Source organism: Sminthopsis crassicaudata, chromosome 2 (assembly GCF_048593235.1).
Source record: "Sminthopsis crassicaudata isolate SCR6 chromosome 2, ASM4859323v1, whole genome shotgun sequence".
Taxonomy (NCBI): Eukaryota; Metazoa; Chordata; class Mammalia; order Dasyuromorphia; family Dasyuridae; genus Sminthopsis; species Sminthopsis crassicaudata.
The window spans coordinates 459,093,578-459,111,728 of record NC_133618.1 but is presented as its reverse complement, the minus strand read 5'-3'; the positions used below and the strand labels follow the sequence as shown (position 1 = coordinate 459,111,728).

At 34.3% G+C, this 18,151-nt stretch overlaps 1 long non-coding RNA gene across 1 annotated transcript in view; it reads left to right on the top strand.

Moving 5' to 3' along the window:
* LOC141553600 (uncharacterized) overlaps nt 1-16,952 on the top strand; it is a 62,499-nt gene extending 45,547 nt beyond the window's left edge. Inside the window, exons 2-3 of the long non-coding RNA XR_012485545.1 lie at nt 16,224-16,318; nt 16,447-16,952. This is a non-coding gene — a long non-coding RNA (uncharacterized LOC141553600). The remainder of the gene's footprint in view (nt 1-16,223; nt 16,319-16,446) is intronic.
* Nucleotides 16,953-18,151: the final 1,199 nt, after the last annotated feature.

Below are 18,151 nucleotides of genomic sequence, written 5' to 3'. Positions count from 1 at the left end.
CTGAGTCACTCTGGTTGGGGGTGGGGGTCGCCGGGTTCCAAGACATGCTAGCTTTCTGGTGTTTTATTCTTCACCTCCAGGTGTTTACACTTTCTTTGCTGCTCCTGGCTTGCTGCCAGGAAGGAGTATCTGCACTGGGGCAAAAGTCTTTTAGCAGAAATGGCAGAGAACGTACCCCTCCCCCCTCTGGTCTGAGCTCTGTGAGCTGCCTGTCTTGCTCTGGCTGGCTGCCCTCAGTCTTTGCCCAGTCTGTTCGTCCCCTCCCCCGAGCAAATATTGACCTTCTCTGGAGAATTTCAAGGATGTTTTCTGTTGGTCAGTATTTGTGGGTTTCTTTTCTGGTCAAGCATTAACTCTGAGGCTTGTCGTGAAGTAAGTCCTGAGAGAAAACACAGAGTTCAAGCAGCTGTCTCCTCCACACTGATATCTTGGCTGGAAGTCCTATTCATTTAACTTTTATGGGCCTTGTTTTTCTCATAAGGGGGAAAGGGGAAAATATGAGTCACTGAGGGAAAAACAAATGACTGTTTTTAAGCCATTCTGATTCTTGATTCATTACTTAATTCCAACATGAATTTGCTTTTCTGGGCAAACCACTTTGTTTTCTTGGGCCTCAGTTTTTTCATTTATAAAATAAAAGTTCAATTTAGATGTTTGCTAGCTCTAACATACTATGATCCCATGATCTTTAAATTCTCTTCTAGCTCAAAGCATGATTTTCTAATGATCGGAGTTGATTTTGAGCCATGATATTTTCTCTAAGCCACCAATACCTTTAATTAGCATTGCAATAGCATGCTTCCCACTTTTCATCTTCAAAGAGCTATGGGAAAAAAGAGTAACCCAGGTGATCAAACTGTAACTAGGAAGCTTTCTGTGGTTTTAAACCTTGCCATTGGTTTCATTTAAGTCATTGGGACAATTTTTCTTCTAGGTGGGAATTATAAACCTGGCACATATGAGAAGAGTCATAAAACCCCTTTCATATCTTTAATCAATCATGACTAGTAGGTCTACCATACATTTTCTGAGTTTAAAATAGAATAAAGTCACATAATAATTTTTCTCCCAGCAGCAAGACTGCTTTTCAGCACCATGACCCACACACTATGGCTGTATTAACAGATACGATCTATTCTTTAATGGAGCTCAGCTGTGGGGATTTAGCTACCTGTAATGTAGTTTGGGCTGTCAACCAGTCTACCAAACTGCTAACACATTACACGTTATAGGCATCAATTCTTTCTAAGTGAAAAGGCATTTCACATTCAAAACACTTCAAACCTAATAATGGGAAATTATCATGATAGATCCCCTTCAGCTGCTGAAAGGTAAAGAGATGGAGAGAAAAAAAAAGACAGGTACCCAATCAAAAAATTCATATCAATTCTTTTTCATCTATCTGGGGCAGATTAAACTTGAATGGTGGAAAAGGTTGTCAAAAAAAAAAAAAAAAGACAATGTACGCTACTAAGACGAGAAAGAAAGGAAGTACATTCCCTTCAGGTAGCGGTAGATTTGGATAGGATATAATCAAAGTCCAATAGAGGCTGGGGAGTGTAATTGTAAGGAGTACATGTTTTTATTGATAGGCTGTTTTGTCACTTCTGAGACAGTGATCACACTGTGGATGAGAGGAGGGCAATATTATATTTTCTGAATCAAAATGCTTACGTTGTATCTATATTAGAGCTGGAAGGGGTCTTAGAGGAAGCTCTTTGCCTAAGCAATGAATGCCCTATATTTAATTACCAAAAAGAGATCATTCAACAACTGCTTAAATATCTTAGTGACTGGAAATTAGTATCTCATAAGGTATCATAGGAGGCCTATTTTGATTTTATTTAATACTCCCTACTAACTCCTGTTTTAATCCCTTAAATTAGATTATGTTATTTGATTTTTGGAGTCAGTTATTCTGTCTAAATTTCAGTGTCTTCCTCTATAAAATGAAAATGTTGAACTAATTGACCTCTAACATGAAAGATCCTATTCTAAGTCTAATCTACTTCCTAAGCTCTCTGGGTCTTGTTCTTCAACAGATTCCAGCAGAGGAGAGGGGGAAATGACAAAGAAGGAAAATGCAAGCTAAAAGACAGACCAGAGAGTAATGAACCTGATTTTTCTTGGAGTTCATTTTCTGGAAATTCCCATGATTGAAATGCTGGCTTCCTTTATATTTATAGCTCTTCCAGAGGCCCAGAGGGGAGGATGGGTTTCTATATTGCTGTCAAAAGGGACTGTAGAGAAGAGTGAATATTTATAGGACAGTGTGGGATAGTCGTTTAAGATTCTCTCATTAGTCATACAACATTTGCACATTGATGACTGAAGGCAAAATGTGACCTTAAATTGCATTACCATGCCAAGCATAATGGTTTCCCACCTCCACCCCACCCCCCAACACTCTGAGGAACCTGGAAAGGAGAAAAATAGTAGCAGCAACAGGCCAGGGTTGGATGACCAAAAGGTAACAACACATACCAGATAATTAAAAAGATAAAGATACTATGATGGCATAAAGCATCATGAAGAGCTTCCTCCAAAGCTCCCTTAATTCAAGGAATGAGTTTTATATATTGGATATTTCTGTCATGATTAATGGAATAAATTTTTCTCATCTGTCCATTCTGCCAGGAAAGTTTTCACATGTGTGGGGTTACTCATCAAAAGGTGTGAGACCCTTTGGTTACCATCAGCTTAGTTTAGCCTATTGGCCACTTCACAGACTACTAGTACTTGAAGCCACAGTTCAGAGTTTGGTGAATCAAATATAAACCAAAGGTGTACTGCAGTGGTCCTCAAACTTTTTAAATAGGGACCAGTTCACTGTCCCTCAGACTGTTGGAGGGCCGGACTATAGTAAAAACAAAAGCTCACACTCTGTATCCGCCCCTCAGCGCATTTGCCATAACCTGGCAGGCCACATAAATGTCCTCAGTGACTTCATCTGGCCTTTGGGCCGTAGTTTGAGAACCCCTGGTAAAGCAATCTTAAAAATGTGGGCTTGGCAGCCCTCATACTAGAGAAACTAGTCTTCCCTGAAAATCCTACACCCTTTACAAGGAAGGAGGAGAGAATCTACTACTCATAAAAAAATGATGCAAATGTTCTGGTTATATGGCAAAAGAAAGTTATCCCCCAGGAGCTCAAGGATGATTTTGTTCACCTCTCATAAAGGATAGGAAAGAGATTGTTCTGTGACAACCATAGACAAGTCTCAGTCTCTCTCCTCTCTCTACTCTCGTCTCTCTCTCTCTCTCTCTCTCTCAGTCATTGGTGGCAATCTTCTTGCTAAAATTATTTTTAATAGGTAGATCCATTACCTGGAAGATAATCATCTTTTCCCAGATCCAGTGTACTTTCAGAAAAGGCAGATGAATGGTCAATTAATATAGTGTTTATTGCTCAGTAATGAACTAGATGAGGTGAGATCTCTCTCTCAAGACAGTTGTGAAAATTGAATAAAGTCTCATCTACTTCAGAGCTGGAGTAGGCCTAAAGGTTTTTGAGCATTGATTCAAAGACATACCTAAGTCCCCTTCATGCTATATACTCCCATGACATCATTTTCTCCCTATTTCAATCAAATATTGCCAACTATGTACTTATTGGCCAAGTTCAATTTCTTGGGTAGTTCCCGAATTTAGAATGAAATCCTCAGCCAATGAGGATTAGGGTCAGCGGTGGGAGGGGTATTTGCTTTAGGGATTAAAATGTTAACCCTGCCCCCAGAAGGTGCCTCCTCCCTTGGATTGCCTGCTTCACAGGTGGGATGCCCATCTTGTGAGAATGTATAATTGAACTTTGCTTTGCTTCTAGAGCTTTTTTTTTTAAATGGTGACCCTCACCATTTCTGAACCATACAGTAATTCCAGGAAAAACACCAGAAACAGAAGTCTGTATGCAATGTTTGTTGATCAGACCAAGATCTTTCATGTTGTCAATTGTGACAGCTTATGGGAAATAATGTCAAAATGTGGTTGCTATAGAAGTTTTATCAATATTGTACATTAATTTCATGATGACATTTTCATAAGTTCTGGATAATGGAAAATAAATACATTCATGTCCAGTCGCCAATGGAGAGAACATGTCATGCACTTGTATACTTGCTCAAACGCTTTTCAGCATGATGTTTTCAGCAATGTTGTCAGAAACTTTCAACAAGGATGGAAACTACATCAAGAACTATTGCACTGACAATAAATCATTTAACTTTAAAAGGCTACAAGCCAAGACTAAAATAGAGGGAGAGTTGCTAAGTAACTCTTTTGTTTTCAGATGAGTATGCACTCAATGAAGCCTCTGAGGCTGAAATGCAACAAGATGTAGATCAATTATCTGCTGCTTGTGCTAATTTTGACCTAACAATTAACATTTGGAAGACAGATGTCCTCCACCAGCCAGCATCATACCATTTATTTATGGAACCATCAGTTGACAGCAAATAGAGGCATTTTGAATGCCGAGGAAAAGTTCACTTACCCTGGCAGTACATTTTTCAGAGATCTCAATGATGAAGTTGAAACACACATTGCTAGAGCTTGTTTGGGAGGCTCCCAAGGAAAGTGTGAGAGAGTAAAAACAATAGATCACCTACTAAATTGAAGGTCAACAAAGCCATTGTATAGACTTAATTGTAGTACGTCTATGAAACCTGTACAGTACACCAGAGTTTTGACAATAAATCAAATCACTTCTATTTACATTTTTTCAGGAAGATTCTAAAGATCACCTGAAAATATAAGGTAGCAGATACTCAGGTACTTTCTTGAGATGAATTAAAAAGCAATTAAATTCAACTGGAAAGAGTTCAACTCTGATGGGCTTTAAACATTGTTTGAATGCTAAATATGTGTTGTTTAAAAGAATATTTCATGGAGAACTCATACCAGAAAAGCAGTCATCTGGTGGTCAGAAGAAGCAATTACAAGGACACCTCAAGGTCTCTCTGAAGAACTTTGGGATAGATTGTTAGACATGGGAGATACTAGCACAAAACCATCTATTATGGTGTGCTCACATCAAAGAAAGTACTATATTCTGAGCAAAGCAGAATTGTAGTAGCTTAAAAGAAATGTCAATTGTGCAAATTAAAAGACATCTCCTTTCCAAATGCTCATATGTACTAGTTTTTCCTAAATGTGGTAGAGCCATCTGAGCCCATATTGATCTGATACCTTGGACCCCAACAAAATAATGACAGTTTGGTATTCTTCAACAATGAAAGGTAACAACCAGGCAACTTCTGTCATATTACTCTGTCATGATAAAAAGCAACAAGTCTGGGTCTTTACAGATTCAAGCAGCAGACTTGTCCCAGAAAGCCAAATATCTAAATTTTGAGACTTGTTTTTACCAGTATTAACTGCGAAAAGAAAGAATATCATAGAATGTCAGAATATAAAATGACATTAGAACTATATAGATATATGTGGGTATACTTGTCACATATGTAATACACATGCACATATATATGTATATATATACATATAAGGAATTGAAAAAGTACTTGGAACATAGAATGTTAGAGAGCTGGGATGCAACTTGGAATGTAGATTTTAGAATATAAGATTTTAGATCTGGGGCAAGTCTTAGGAACCCTTTAATCAAATCTCTAGTTTGCAATGGACCTACAGGTTTTAAAAAATTTTGGTAAGTAAAGTTAAAGGAGGAAATATTCCCTTCATTTGTTCTTCTCTCCCCAATTCCCACTTATGTCCATCACTGAAAACTTGTTTTTCTTTTAAGTTTTAGATCCATTGCAATTCTACTCATAAAATTTCCTGCAATTTGCCCTAGTCAGAAGAAATTTTCCCTGTGGCTTGCATAGTGATTTGTTTATTCCTTTTTTATACACATATAATATTAGTTTATGTACATGTATATGCATATTTTGTTATGTCTACTTTTATCTCAAGCTCCTTGAGGGCAAGGACTAAGTTTAATTTTATACCCATCAAGAACAAGTCTTTGAATATAGTATGTATTTTTGAATATTTTTAGTTCATTATTTTTATGTTTCAAATAAAATTAATCTGTCACTTTCACTACCATGCTTTTTCTCTTTCTAAACGAAACCCCCTAAAATAAATCTATCAACGAACATCCATAGAGTCTAAAAAATTACATATATATGTGTATTTATATATATGTATATATATATATATATATATATAATGTGTATGTATATGTACTTACACACATACACATGTTCATGCACATGTGCACATACATGAACACATATTTCTTCTTCCTTAATTTTAAGTTCCTCCCATATTTATTAAGAAGTGAAAGGTACTTTTCTTCTTCATTCTTTTAGATTGGTAATTTATTGTTTTGTTAACAAGAATTCTAAAGTTTTTCAAAGTTATTTTTATTCTATAATGTCACCATTGCATATATTATTCTCCAAGTTCTATTCACTTTGCTCTATATTGGTTCATAAAGGTCTTCACAGATTTTTCTGAACTTGTATATTTTATCATTTCTTATGGTACAGTAATATTCCATTTCATTCAAGTACCACAATTTATTTTGCTATTTCCCCCTCAGTTTCCAAATTGGGGTTACCATCAAAAGAATATCTATAAATGACTCTGTACATGTAGATTCTCATTCCTATTCCTCTTATTTCTTTGGGATATAGATTTTGTAGTGGTACAGCTAAATCAAAGTCAATAAATAGTCTGATAACTTTCTGGGAATAAGTCCAAATTGCTCTAAAGGAAAACTAAAGCAATTCCCAGCTCCACCAACAATGCACTATTGCGAACCTGGTTTCCTACAGTATCTCCAACATATATATATTTTTTTCCAAATTTGCCTCTTTTATCCTCTTCCAGTCTGACAGGCATGAAGTAGAACATCCTGGGTTTTACATTTTTTTATTTCCATAATTTTTAATGATTTAGGAATTTTTTCCTATTATTATTGATAGCTTAGATTTGTTTTTATTGCCAAAACTGTTTGTTCTAAGAAGATGATATGTTTAAATCTTGAGAATTATATCTCTGTTAGAGGTATAGTTAGAGGGTATATTTATTATTTGGCTTTATTGTGATGATCTAAAAGAAACTAGCAATGAAAAGAGATTATAATGGAAGAAGGGGAAAATGGAGTTAAAATGAGGTAAGTTACATCTTATGAAGAGACAAAAAAGACCTATTGCAACTGAAATAAAGAAGGGAGGGGAATGAGCATTGGGTGAATCTTACTCTCATTAGATTTAGCTCAAAAAGAGAATATCAGACATATTTGGTTTAATTTAGAAAATTTTCTCACCATATAGGGAAGTAGAAGAAATAGAGAGGCTAATGAGAGAGATGTAGAATAGAAAAGGCATAAGAAAAGGGGAGGAGGTGTAAAAGGGGAGGGCAGTTTGAGAGAGGTGGTGATCAGAAGCAAAATATTGGGGAAAAGGGGAAAGGAAAGAGAAAAGTATCACTTGAGGAAAATAAGATGGTGGTAAATACACAGTTAGTAATCTTAAGTGTAAATATGGATAAGATTAATTCTCCCATAAAATGGAAGCAGATAGTAGACTGGATTAAAAGCCAGTGTCCTACAATATTTCTTTCAAGAAACATATTTAAAACAGAATAAAGGTAAAAGGGTGGACCAGAATCTATTCTTCAAATGAAGTAAAACAACAACAACAACCAAACAAGCAAACAGGAGTAGTGATTTTGATCTCAGATTAAGAAAAAATAAATAAATAAATCTAATTAAATGAGATAAGGAAGGAAGATACTTTTTGCTAAAGAATACTACAAATGATAAGGTAATATCAATATAAAATAGCTATGCACCAACAGAAATCGCATTCAAATTCCTAGAGGAGAAATTAAGAGAGCTGCGAGAATTAGACAGCAAAACTATACCAGTGGGGGATCTCAAACTTCCTCTCTCAGAATCAGGTAAGTCTAATCACAAAATACATAAGAAAGAAGTTAAAGAAGTAAATAGAAATTTAGAAAAGTTAGGCATGATAGACCTTTGCAGAAAATTTAATGGAGACATAAAGAAATATAATTTATTCTCAGTGGTACATGGAATTTACACAAAAATTGACCATGTATTAGGGCATAAACATTTCAAAATCAAAGGCAGAAATGCAGAAATAGTTAATTCATCTTTCCCAGATAATAATGCGATAAAAATTGCATGCAATAAAGGAGGAGAAAATAGACCAAAAATTGATTGGAAGCTAATTAATCTAATCTGAAAGAATGAGTGGGTGAAACAAAAGGTCATAGAACTGATAAAATTTCACCAAAGAAAATGACAATAATGAGGCAACATAACAAAATTATTGGTATGCAATCAAAGCAATTCTTAGGGAATGTATTATATCTCTAAGTGCTTACTTGTATAAAATAGAGAAAGTCAATTAATTGAACATGCAACTAAAAAAAAATTTGGGAAAACAACAAATTAACCCCCCCCCCGATTAAACACCAAATTTGAAATTCTGAAAATAAAAGGAGAGATTAATAAAATTGAAAATAAGAAAACAATTTAACTTATAAACAAAATTGAGTTGATTTTATTAAAATTTAACAACAAAATAGATATTTAGCTAATTTGATTAGAAAATCGAAAGAAAATCACATCCTTTTTATCAAAAATGAAAAAGGTGGTCTTTCCTCCAATGAAGAGAAAATTAGAGCAATAATTAGTAGCTATTTTGCCCAACTATACGCCAAAAAATCTGATAATCTAAGTGAAATGGAAGAATAGTTAGAAAAATATAGATTGCCCAGATTAACAGAAGAGGAAATAAATGTCTTTAATAGTCTCGTTTTAGAAAAAAGAAACATGAAAAGCTATTAATCATCTTCTTAAGAAAAACTCTTCAGGACCAGATGGATTTATATGTTCATGCTACTAAACATTAAAAAAATAATAATTCCAATACTATGCAAATCATTTTAAAAAATAGGGAAAGGAGTCCTACTCCTACCAAATTTCTTTTATGACACAAATATGGTGCTGATACTTAAACCAAATTGGGTCAAAACAGAGAAAGAAAAATATAGACCAATTTCCCTAAAGAATATTGAAGCAAAAATCTTAAATAAAAGAGATTACAGCACGTTATCCCCAGGGCAATATACAATGACCTGTAAAGGTCCTGTTGTCTCTAAGTTATAATCCTTCTCTGTGAGATCTCTTTTCTGTATAATCTTTTTCCTCTGTGAGCAGGTTCCTTGGGAGGCTTCTGAAGCCTCCAGCCAGAGGGAAGGTAGAATCTCAAATCCTCTTCTTCCTGAATCCTGGCTCTGAATCTCCTCCAGCTCTTGTCCTTCCCCATTCCAGACTGCTTCTCCAGGCTCAATGTTGTCTTCTCACAAGCCCATTCTCTTTGAGGATAAAAGAACACCCAGGCACTTGTGGGAACTCCTTCAACCAATGAACTTCCTCCTTTTAAAGGTTGTGTAAACTCCTTTTCAGAACTCCTTTTAAAGGTTTAAACTCCTTTAAATGTGTAAACTCCTTTTCAGAAGTCTAAAGGTGTATACTTCTAAAGGTGTGAACTGTGATCTAGAGAATTGTTTAGACAACCTGAGTTATCACCTTGTAATCCTAACAATGATCAAATAGCATTTATACCAGGAATGCAGAGCTGTTTCAATATTAGGAAAACTATTTGCATAATTAACTATATCAATAACTAAACTAACAGAAATTATATGATTATCTCAATAGATGCAGAAAAAGCATTTGAAAGAACTAGACCCATTCCCATTAAAAGCACTGGAGAGTATAGGAAAAAATGGACTTTTCCTTAAAATGATCAGTGGCATCTATTTAAAACCATCAACAAACATATGTAATAAGGATAAACTAGGACCATTCCCAATAAGATCAGGACTGAAACAAGGTTGCCCACTATCAATGTTACTATTCTATATTGTATTGGAAATGTTAGCTTTAGCAATAAGAGAGGGAAAAGAAATAAAAGGAATTAGAGTAGGTAATAAGGAAACCACATTATCATTCCTTGCAGAATGATCCTCTTTGCAGAGGATATGATGATATTCTTGAATAATCCTAGAGAACCAACTAAAAAACTACTAGAAATAATTCACAACTTTAACAAATTTGCATGATGCAAAATAAATCCAGATAAATCATCAACATTTCTATATATTGCCAACAAAGTCCAGAAACAAGAGATACAAAGAGAAACTCCATTTAAAATAACTAGGTAATATAAAATATTTGGAAGTTTCCTTGCCAAGACAAAGTCAGGAGCTATAGGAACACAAGTGCAAAACAGTGTCCACACAAAATCAGATCTAATCAATTGGAAAAATACAAAGTGTTTATCAGTAAGCTTCAAGCTAATATAATAAAAATGAAAATTCTACTAAATTAATCTATCTTTTTCAGTGCCATATCAATCAAACTCCCAAGAAATTACTTTGAGAGGTAGGAAAAAATAATAGAAAAGTTCATTTGGAAGAACAAAAGGTCAAGAATTTCAAGGGACTAATAAAAAACCTCTCAGATTGACTAAAATGACAATAAAAAATAATGATGAATGTTGAAGGGGATGTGGGAAAACTGGGACATTAATACATTGTTGGTGAATAATGATCTAATCATTATGAAGAGGAATATGAAACTAATGTTCAAAGGGCTATCAAATTGTGCATATTGATCCATCAGTATCTACTAGGTCTTTTTGATCTGATTTTTCTTGTGCAGCATGATAAATGTGGAAATATATATATATATATATATATGTATATATATATATATATATATATATATATATATATATATACATATATATATATATATATATATATACATATATATATATATATATATATATATATATATATATATATATATAATTGCATATGTATTGTATTACATATCATCTGGGGAAGGGGCTTTGGGGGAAGGGAAAGGAAAAAAAAGGAACACAGGGTTTTGCAGAAGTGAATGCATTTATGCCTGCATTTTGAAAATAAAAACTTTGAAAAGAAAAAGAAAAAAAGAAAACTGTGTGTTCTTATATTTTGACCATTTATCTTTTTCAAGTTTGTCTCTCAATTTTATAAACTTGATTTAATTTTTAAAATATCTTGTGAGAACTTTATCAGATAATTTTTTTAGTAAATTTGTTTCCCCAGCTATCTGTTTCTCTGAAATGTTGAAAACATTAGACTTGTTTGTGCAAAGCTTTAAAAAAAATTACAGGATTAAAATTGTATTTTTATCTTCCATTATTTTCTCTATTTCTTTAGCCACTAACATTTCTCATATCTTTAGATCTGAAAGTTAATTCCTTCCTGAATGCTCTAATTTTCTTGAGATGTGACCTTTTAATATCTCATTTATTTGCTAAAACTGTTAAAACAACATTGATCTTAAAATTGAGCCTTATGACATTGGGCAATTTCTTACCCTTATTTGACCCCTAATTTCATCATCTCTAAAATAAGAAACCTGAAAATAATATAAACATAATTGTCAACTCTAATACTTTGTATTTTAAGGTTCTATAATTCCATCTTTGAAGGCATTGGAGTTAGGTGCATTGGAAAGAATACTGGATTTGAAGACATAATCTGGGTTCATAACTTTGCTGTTTCTTATTGACAATGTGATTTTGAGTAAGTCTTTTGATTTCTCTAGTGCTGTTTTCTTTATCTGAGGTGACTGTATTATATGATTTTGAATGTAAGTTTTTAGCTTCATTTGAGATCAAGAGCACTTTATAACCCTCTGTGACCATGGTCATTCTATCCTTCATCCATGACTATCAGTCTAACATATGGGATAGCTTCCACGTGCAATCCAATTATCTGACCATAATAAGAAATCTCTTAAGCCTTCAATATCTTTTGAGATAGTCAGGTTAGCTCTCATTTTCTGCATATTATTGCTTGCCAAATTATTTTGATTAACATCTGGCTCAAGAAAGGAGAAATGACATCTACCCAAAGGAGCCTTAGCTAGTCCTTTTGTTCTAGGAGGGTTTTGCAGGGGTAAGGATAGTACATGAAGGGATCTGAAAGCAGGAAGGAAGGAATGACCAGTTTCTGTGCTTTTGTCCTTTCCCAATTTTTCCATGATCTCCTTCAATATCAGATTAAATAAAGATTAAGTAATTATAACTTCTACTTTTATGGAGTAACATTTAAACTCTACAGCCTAGCAATCAAGCACTCCTCCCAATGCCTCTAGTTATACTTCCTGCACTATTTTATTTTAATAATCTATATTAACCTTCCCCTCAAGCTAGATTGGTCTGCTCACTGTCCCTCAGATTTACTATGACTATTTTTCACTTTTGATCATTTTATTGGTACTGATTCACCTATGTCTATTACTTACTTCCTCCCTCACCAAAAAAAAAAAAACTGTCTAAAAATCCTAGTTAGTTTTTATTTCAGTTTATCATAGCATGCTTTAAAAAATGTTAGTTGACTAATTGACTACATGTTATTAAAGATCTTCATACCTCATATTCTCCATTATACCTTGTTGATCACTTTTTCTACTCATGCCCCATGGTATTCTCTCTCTATAAATATACTTCCATTTCATTCATTATCCATCAATACAACTCAGACTATATTTATTGTCATGATGGAGTTTAATATTAATCCTGCAAGAAATCAGGGATTAGAAAATATATAGATCAGAAAGAAACAGTGAATAGAAATAAAAACCAATAAAGAAGAATGGATTGCATGATTTAGGGAGCTGGGGCTATATTCTAGTCAACAAAATTTTTAAAATCTTAACTATACGGTAGGTACCATGCCAAGTGCTGAGGATACAAAGAAAGGCAAAAACAATCCCTTCCTCAAGTAGCTTACAGTCTAATGAGGAAGACAATGGACGCCCTCATTTTACAGATGATGAAACTGAAGATCAAAAAGCTAAAGTCGTAGAAGCTAGATATTTTTTTAGATAGTGAGTAGAGAGTTGGGTGATAAAATGGATAGTGTCTGAGACAAGAAGATCTGAATTCAAATCTAGCCTCAGATACTTTCTAATTTTGTGATGCATTCCCTTCAGTTTTTTCCTTTGTAAAATGAGCTGGTAAAGAAAATGGCAAACCGTTTCCATATCTCTGCCAAGAAAACCCTGAAAGGAATCATGAAAGTCAAAGATGACTTAAAATGAGTAAATAACAAAAATGAGTGGTTGGGCTGAGATTTGAACACAGAACCTCTGATTGTAAACTCAAGATTCTGTTCTAATATTCTAAAAAAATAAAGTGAAATTCCCTACATTTTACTAAGAATAATTTCCAAGCCTGTTTCAGTATGCTGCCTGGCATTCCATCCTTGCTCTGGCTGGCTTCTGCTGGTGAAAGGAGGGAGCAATGGGGATATTAATAGCAGAAACAAGCAGTCTTCCTGTTCAGCTATTTAAGGAAATGTTCAGCTGCAAGGTGTGCTGATTTATACAGCTTATCTTCCTCAAACCAGATAGAGAGTACAGCTCCTCCTTCCCATTACAATCCCTGCTTAATGGATCTTTAACTGAGTTTCATTTCATGATATAAAATTTACAAGAAAAATGGGGAGGGGGAACCTTTCTTGTTTCCAGGTGCTGCTGATCACATTTACCATGTGGTATGAACACTGTTAATTGAGTTCATGGCTATAAATGCACCATAAACAAATTTAGAAGACTATCAGGTAATGTTAAAGGAGACCTGGGAAACACTTCTTGTCAACTTGCTGACCTTAAATAGCAATGTGGATAATACTTCATAGGAATTAGACAAGTCACCTATTCTCCTGTTCACTATGAGCTCAGAGAAAAAAAAAGTGCTTCATCCTAACTTCAGTTGTCCAGAAAACAAATCCTAGGCAGTATCTAGAAATTAATACTATGTTGTACAGTTTACATGACAAATTATATAGAATATAGAGAAGTAAAATATCAGAGATGGACACAAGCTTAGAACAAAGAATGTGTCCTTTAAAGTAACCTGAGTACCTACATTGCTAGATTTAGAAGGAACTTTAGATCTTAGAACATTAGAAAGTGGACCTTAAATTTATTTTGTCTAATTACCTTATTTCATATCCAAAAAATAATAACTTGTGTTTGTACAACAAGATATATTTACATTTATTTGCTTAACAAATGTAGTTTACAAAATGTCTTATTCCTTTTGTGCCAAAATGTTATCTCTACTTTACAGAAAAGAGAAATTGAAATACAAGGAGGTTAGGTAATTTGCTCACAATTATATTTTTAGAGTTAGGGAATATACTTTTATCTTGACTTCAAGTACAGCAGTCTTCCTACTGTAGGCCATAGAATTTAAATAATTTGCTCCAAAACACATGGGTTGTTAGTGGAACTAGTCCTAAAATTCAGTTCATTGGATTACCCATATAGACCAGAAAGAAACTTTTGGAGCAGCCTAGTAACCTACATATTTTAAAAACAGGAAAATAAGATCTTGGAGGTTAAGTGACTTGTCCATGGTTAGGTACGTAGAAAGAATCACAAGCAAGCTTCAAATACAACTTCTCTTTAGTCACAACAGCAGAGACACTATTGAAATTATAGTTCCGAATAAATTTGAGGGGATTGTGGAAGATTATTATTTCAGGGTATAGTGCAATTGAATATTGGAAAACCTAAAGTGACAAAAGAGAGATATTTTAACTTGTGGCTATAGGTTATATACAGAGGTCCATTGAAGTTTCTGAATCATGGAAGTGAGATGAGATAAGTATTTCAAAATACTTATGTTGGCAGACTTCTCTCTTATTGAAAAGAAAAAAGGGATCTTCTTTTTAGTTTCCAGATGGGAGAAGACACTGGAATTATGGGGATAACATTATTTTCCAGGAATACAAATGCCACATTATGCATAAGACAACGATGATGGTTGACTTTCAGAAGAACAGATGCAAAGAAGAAAAGAGTTCTTTGGAGTACTTTTTACTGGCCACTGTCCCTTGATCAACTTTTTAAGTTGGAGAAAGGTGCTCATTTCATCCCTTCAGTGAACAGGAAATGTGTAATTGCATTTTTTGTCAGTATTTTTCTGGGCTGTTTTCCCTCTCATCCAACCAGAAGCTATTTGAAGAAAGAAAGGGCTGACTATGAATCTCTGCCCCAGTGATTCTGAACTCCTTTTTCCTTCATGAGCTTGAATCTCTATTACTCCTCCACACTTCGTTTTGTTCTGCTTTCCTTTCAGAATCTAACAGACTTAAATTATAGGCTCAAATAACGAGATTGGACTAGATAGTCTCTAATACCTTTTAAAGCTCTAATATTCTACTTTCTAACTTTGTATGTTCTAAGATTCCTTCTATTATAAAGGTTCTAAATTTTTGTGATCTCTCCCAAGGGAAAGACCTGTCATCTCACATCTTTGGCATGCTAAATTCTAACATTGCATGTTTCAAGGTGTCTTCTATCACTCATATTCTATGTTCTAAGATCCTGCATTATTACTAAGGAAGAAATTCTCCTTTCAGCTCTAATATTCTATATTCATTGTAAAAATATTATATATACATATATATATGTATATATATATATTTAAATTTTCTGCTTCAATTTCTATATTCTAAGGTTCTGATTAGCATTGATGTTCTTTGTGATTTTATGTTTCTATGAGATGTTTTTAGAAAAAGAGGAAAATGGTGTTTAAGGAATGGAGTTTTTGGAATTATTCTTATATTAATCCAAAGGGTGATCTTTTATATGTGTCTATTTCATCCAACAATAAAGTTTATCTTATTAATACAATTGTCTTATTAGTAAGAACATATTTTATGTGACTAAAATGTAATTAATTTCCCTTTCTGTTATCATTTGGTGTTTACCATATAAGCATTCCCTATTCTTTTCGTGATTTACAAATTGTAGATATTTGAAAGCATAGGTTCCTCTGAAATCTACAAACATTTGGCCTCCTTCATCTTTTGCTCCTGAACCATATTTTCCCACCAGTTTGCTTGTTTTATCATCTTCCCTATGCCAACCTTTTCATTGAAGTCACTATCATAGAATAAATTAACTTAATTTGTTAGTGATGCTTTTTCATTGAATTCTTCATAAATCATCTCTTTTCACATATTTTACTACTGGCTTGTATATAACCTACAATTATTATAATTATTGTAATGTTGTGAGTGTGTGCCTATCTTTGTGTGAGAATTCATAGCTTAAATATTATCTATTAAATAATATTTCTTATTTTCCTTCAGGTATATATAAAATGAACCGACTCCTTCATTTGCTTTTATAAAGAGACCCTCCTTGGCAGTCATTCTGATAGAATGAAAGGTTTTGAAAGAAAAAGGTAAATTTCTTCACTATCTCCCCAGAAGATAGAATAATGTCTGGCACAGAAATGATACTTAAAATGGCTTATTTTGTAATCCTTCTATTTAACTGAAAATATTTTTTGCTTGTTGGTTTAATTTATAGTGAGTATGACTTTCGGCCAAGATAGAGGAGAGAAGGCACACAGCTGCCTGAGTTCCGCATTATCTCTCAGAAATTACTTCATGAAAAGTGTCAGAATTAATGCTTGACTGGAAAAGAAACACACAAATAATCACCAACAGAAGACATCCTTGAAATTCCCCAGAAAAGGTCTGTGTTTGCTCAGGGGAGAGGACAAACAGACTAGGCACAGACTGAGGGCAGGCAGCTATAGCAAGACAGGCACCTCACATTGTGCAGATCCCAGGGACGGAGGGGTGTGATCTCTGCCTTTTCTGCAAAACGGCCTTTACCCCAGTGTGGATGTTCCATCTTGGCAACAAGCCAGGATCAGCAGAGAAGGTCTAAACACCAGGAGGTGAAGAATAAAACCCCGGAAAGCTAGTCTCTCAGGACTGGCCATCCCTATCCTTCCAGCCCAGCCTCTCCAAAAACAGACCAATTGTTTGTCTTCTCAATTTGTTTTCTTCAAGTCCCACTCTGACAAAATGAACAAAAAATTTAAAAGGGCTCTAACAATTGACAGCTTATGTATGGAAAGAGAGCAGAATTCAAACCCTGAAGAGAATAAAAGCAGACTGTCTCCAGAGGAATCCCCTAAGGGGGATATGATCTGCTCCTCAATACAAAAAACTCTCATAGAGGAAATCAAAAAGGCTCTCACAAGAGAACTAGAAGAGAAATGGGAAAAGGAAAGGGAAGCTTGGCAAGAGAGTCTGGGGAAGACATCTGAGGCATTTAAAGACAGAGTAGATAAAGAAAACAATTATTGTTTTTTTAAACTTAAACCATATTTAATGTGTTTCTTTTTTAAAATTTTTAATTTAATTTAATTTAATTTTATTTTATAATTATAACTTTTTTTTGACAGTACATATGCATGGGTAATTTTTTACAACATTATCCCTTGCATTTACTTCTATTCAGAATTTTTCCCTTCTTTCCCCAACCCCCTCCCCCAGATGGCAGGCAGTCTTATACATGTTAAATATATTATAATATATTCTAGATACAATATATGTGTGTAGAACCGAATTTCTTGTTGCACAGGAAGAATTGGATTCAGAAGGTAAAAAATAACAGTTTACACTCATTTCCCAGTGTTCCTTTTCAGGATGTAGCTGATTCTGTCCATCATTGATCAATTGGAATTTGATTAGCTCTTCTCTATGTTGAAGAAATCCACTTCCATCAGCATACATACTTATATAGTATCATTGTTGAAGTGTATAATGATCTTCTGGTTCTGCTTGTTTCACTTAGCATCAGTTGATGTAAGTCTCTCCAAGCCTCCCTGTATTCCTCCTGTTGGTCATTTCTTACAGAACAATAATATTCCATAACATTCATATACCATAATTTACCCAACCATTCTCCAATTGAAGGACATCCATTCATCTTCCAGCTTCTAGCCACTCTGAATAGGGCTGCCACAAACATTTTGGCACATACAGGTCCCTTTCCCTTCTTTAGTAGTTCCTTGGGATATAAGCCCAGTAGTAGTATGGCTGGGTCAAAGGGTATGCACATTTTGATAACTTTTTGGGCATAATTCCAGATTGCTCTCCAGAATGGTTGGATTCTTTCACAATTCCACCAACAATGCATCAGTGTCCCAGTTTTCCCACAGCCCCTCCAACATTCATCGTTATTTGTTCCTGTCATCTTAGCCAATCTGACAGGTGTG